The following is a 5207-nucleotide window of genomic DNA, read 5'->3' on the forward strand; positions in this document are numbered from 1 at the left end:
ATGAGCGACCAAGCGACCAATTATGTTGCACGCACAAACACACAGACACACACACACACACACACGTATGTCGAGAGCGAGTGGAAGGGCTCTGACTGAAGATTTGAAGCGAATGGCAATAATTTCCAAACGGCGCCCCATTTAATGTCTACAAACAATTAGAACTTATTTTTTTTTCTCTACTGCTGCTGTGGTTTGCTTGCCCCACCCGCTGCCTCTCGCGCTGTTTGCTAACGCCGCTTTAATTTAACAGCCCGGACCACCAGGCAGGCTCCGGCCGCCTCTCTGCGCCCGTTGCTTCGCTCATTTGCGCCATGTCCGCCAGCAGCCTCATTAGTCCTGCCAGCTCCTGCGCTCAAAGTTGCCAAGTTGCCCGTTGTGCAGGCAAAAGCAATTCAAAACAACCATTTTTTTTCAGCGCTTCTTCTTCATGTTCGGGGCTTCCCTGTTTTTTTTCTATTTTTTTTTTTTTTTTTTGAATTTATGCTTGTGTTTGTTTGTTGCTCGTCTTGCTGTGTGCTTGGTGGGCAGCTCTGGTTATTGCTTGCCTTTAACTAGCGTGGCCAGCTCGGAAGTTGGCCAAGCACTTGCCGCAAACAAATAAGCTCTTAAATGCCACAAGAACTCATGCCGCAACTGAGCAGCTGAGCAGTTGAGCAACTGTGCATGAAACTTCAACAAGTTGACTTACATAGTTCTCCTTCGCCACTTCCCAAATGGATGCTTTGTCATCAAATAGTGCCACGCCTGCTGCTTTAAGGATTTCCCAAAATATCAAATTATTTATAGCCAGCCAGTAAAAGTGGCTTTGGCTAGTGGTTCTTGGCCTGAAGCATTCCGAGCTTTGTCAGAACTAAAGTAATATTTGCTATCGACAAGAGCGACCTTAAACGAGCATATTAGTTTTACTACTATAGTAAAAAATGTGTGTTTTTTGCGCATTTAAAGTGAAGTTAACCCACAATCGAATGTGGTGGTGTGGTGCGGTTAAGAGGCTGGCAAAGTCATTGTTCTTTATATGGTCATATCAAATGCTGGTCATGATTGCAATTACACGCATATTGTCATAAAATATTCCATACAAAAAAGTTATTTTTTATGATACTAAAAATATATTTTTATATTTTATTATGACTTAAACTTGTGTAACTCTAAAAAAATACTTTATTATTAAGCTTCTCTTTATATAGACTTTATTATTAAATATTCTATGACTAATCCGAAAACTTTTATTCAGTAATAAATATATTTACTTTTGAGCCATGCAAGAGTATTACGCAGTCGGCTCTGCTGGTTGGCTACTGTCTCTTTGCTGCTGCAACTAAATTGTTTGCATTTTTTTGAATACTTCGGTTCAAGCGCTCGCTCTCTCTCTCTCTCTCACTCTCTCTCTCTCTATGCTACACATAAAGAAGTTATTTTATTTCAAATAGGTAGCTTATTAATCTTTCACATAATTTATAGCTATTCTCATAAGTCTGGCAAGTTTCTAATGAACTCATGGCGTCAACGGCGTCAGTTGAAGCTCACGTGCCATGCGAGCTGCAGCGGTCGACGGGCGACAGCAAAAGCCACCGCAAGAGCAACTCGAATGCTTTTGATACCACAGGACTAACCTGGTCACACACACTCACGCACACCCAGGTGTAGGCAGGAGGCGAACAAATACGTGATAAAAATTATGCTACATAAAACTTGTAAGCAATAAATTTTCGATTTATTACAAAATAATTAAAATTAATGAGTTAAAATTGAAAATACGCACGTGTCGTTTCTATATAATTATGTAACTGTGTATGCGTGTGTGTGTGTGTGCGTGTGTGTGTAGTATAGAAAAATTAAAACCATAAACTTGGACAATTGGTAAACGCTATAAATTGCAAGACTCTTTCTATATGTATGTGGTCTGCTGTGCGGTGTGTGGCTGCCTGCCTCTGTGTGAGTGTGTGTGTGTGTGTGTGAGGCAACGTGTATCTGCTATGCAAAGGCAAAAGGCAAGAGGCAAGAGGCAAGAGGCAAGGCTGCTTGTTGTAATTGCTAGAAATATATGCGTGTTATATGAACGCGTTTCCGTTTCCGGCAGCAGCAGCAGCAGCAGCAGCAAAATGGCGCCTCGCACGTGGAAAGCGCGCGCGGGACCAACATGCGAGTATTTACCGTTATGCTAGCTTTTTAATTGCGCAAGCACGAGCACTGAGCGCGCGAGACCCTGCGGACCGCGCCACCCAAAGGCTTGCCATGTTTGCTCTTTCCGTTGCCGTCTTTGTCTGCCTGTGCGAGTGTGCGTGTGCGTGTGCGTGTGTGTGTGTGTGTGTGTGTGTGTATGTATGTATGGCTATGCTGAGCTAATGATGCATGCATACTTTATAAATAGGAGCTGATTGTTTCGTTTTTGTGCATCAATTTATTTACAACTGGCAAATAGAGTGAATATTTATCTAAATCAAAAAAAGATATAAACATATGTATTTATATATATATATATATATATATATATATATATATATTCATGATATATATATTTGCTTCTAAATACAATGCTTACAATTTGTAGTGTTCCATTGTAATCCACATCAAAGCAGAATTCTATAAATGACTTGTCCCCAGCAAAGTCAGCTCCAGTTGAACTGAAGTTCTGTATTAAAAGTGGATTGAATATATTTATTTTGATCGATGTTTCGTGTTTGAAACATTCAAGTTGGACAACTAACGGACAGTCAATATACAAAGCTCTACAGTTAATAACTTCAAGCCTTTGCCAAAGGCCCCATTTGAACTTATCCAAGTAAAGTAGTAAAATTATATTTGAATATTTAAATTTGTGTTTAATAAATGCATCTAGAAACAATGCCAAATGCCTTTATTGAAATATCCAAAAAATATTTTTGTTGCTTGACCTAATTACAGGGCATTGCTTAGTCTATGCTAGCTGCAAATTCAAGCAGATTCAATTTTTTTTCTGTTTTTTTTTTTTTTTATTAATTTACTTTTTTAATTCAATTGAATTTGCTGACAACTGCAGCAGCAGCAGTTGCTGTAAAAACACATTTCCTTTGAAACTGTTTTCATTTTAGCAATTGATTGCTGTAAATTGATGATAAATTTGTTTCACAAATGCACAGTTAATTCGTTTTCCATGAAAAACAATTTCGCAGCAACAAAAAAAAATCAAAAACAAAAAAGGGCGAGAAACTGTCCGACTTTAACGGATAAATATAAATATAAATGTTTTATATATTTATAATTATTATGAGCAGTTACAAATGCTCGCACAGCTATAGAATTTACCTTTGTAACGGAACCAAGAGATTATTATTATTGGCTTAGCTGTACTTTTGCCATCTAAATTAATCTGATATTCTGTAGATACTTTCCAGGTCTCCTCATGTGTGTGCACTTATCAAGCTAATGTTTTGAAGCCTGAGTTATTTCTATCTTAATTGGAAATGGCAACTATATATGCATTAGGCAATGGCTGAGAGGTGAGATGATGAGGAGCAACGTGATGTACTTTCAAGTCTCAGCTGAAGACTCCGAGCATCATTGCCTTTAGCCTCATGTCCTCAAAGCTTGTTCCACAGCATGAGCTGTGCATCTGTAAAACTTTCTTGCTGGGTATTGTGCTTCTATATAGAGAGATATTCACAAGCTGAGCTGAGCCAAAAGTCTGCTAAGATATTGTGTGAGGTCTGTATTCAAGGGTGAAGCAGCTGATCATTTGGCTTTGGCTGCCTAGAACTCTCGTACTGTATGATCGTTGCTCATCATATTTGACAGTCGATGTCTTCGACTAGATAGGCTCCGCAGATTGAATGAAGACAACTGTCAAACAGCAGACAGATCAAACATCTCTCGCTCTAACAAGGATAAGCAATTAGTTCATGGAGTCGCGCTTAGTCCATGTCTGGCAGTCACGAAACTAACTGAGCCACTGCAATATGGATTGACTGCTTTTATATATATATATATCAATATATTAAGAAAGGCAGCAACATTTCTAAAATGTGAACTTAAAGAAATCATAGTAGGGGTATTTCTGCACAGCGCACTTATAGCTTTTCATGGTACAAAGCTAGAGGAACAAAGCTTTATTAAACCGAATGCGATTAACGCACAAATGTTGCTCAATCGCTCGAGCTAAGCAAATAGAAATATTGCAAAAATATAAGAAAACGCTGCCCGCTGCCCACTGCTGGTTCTTGTGACTTCTTTATGCTTTAGCTTTGCAGTCTTCGCCACCATCGGAGCTGGAGCTGAGAGCAAATTATGTGACGTTCTGTGCAAGAAAAGAAACTTTCAAGCAACTCCCATAAGTATGCAATACATTTTGCTGTCTCCCGTATACTGAGCCCTCGCCGCTGCCCCTGTCCGTGCCCTCGCCTGTGCTTTAAAGCAGCAAAATAATGAAATGGCGGCCAATACAACTCACACACATATACACACACACACACACACACACTGTCACACACAGCATCTCAGTCTGCTTCGCGCACGTTTTCACTGGCTGTTGTTGCTTTTGTGTTATAAACAAATTCACACATTTCGAAGTTCGAATTTCGAACAGCAGCCGAAGCAGCGACGAACGCGGCGTTCGCTCTTCGGTTCGAAGAGAGGCGAAGCGTTCGCGTTCTCTTCGCATTGGCTGCTGCTCTCTTTGTGGATGCAATTACCACGCTGGGGGCGGGTGGCGGGTGGGGCGGGACAGGAAATTGGTTGGCAACTAAACTGAAGGGAACTTTGTTGACAAGCCAGAAACACGCAGACAAAAAGAGAAGCTGTGTATTAGAGAGTGTTGGGAACATAGAGAGAGCGAGACAGAGAGAGAGCGCGAGCGAGAGAGAGAGAGACAGAGTGAGAGAGAGGGGCGAGTGGGGGAAAGGCGTCAACTTGGGAACACACCACATGCTAATCAAATTTCACATTAGCGATTGCTTTTTTTGCTTTTTGTTATGCGTCTGCAAAGCGCTTTATTGACTACATTTGGCTGATTCCACTTCCGACAATTGGCAATTGCAATTACCGATGCGGGACTGACAAAGCATCTTGGCCAATGTCAATTTACGACGCCGCGACGACGACTTAATTGCAGCAAATAAATCATAGAAGGCAGCAATAAGTATGTGGCAACAGCCAGCCAAAGGCGCCAATTGCTGCTGACAGACGAGCAGCTACCCTGTGCCAACGCAAGCTGAAACTAATATACGTTC

This window comes from Drosophila hydei, unplaced genomic scaffold (assembly GCF_003285905.1).
Source record: "Drosophila hydei strain 15085-1641.00,03,60 unplaced genomic scaffold, DhydRS2 tig00000415-arrow-arrow-pilon, whole genome shotgun sequence".
In the NCBI taxonomy this organism is placed as follows: domain Eukaryota; kingdom Metazoa; phylum Arthropoda; class Insecta; order Diptera; family Drosophilidae; genus Drosophila; species Drosophila hydei.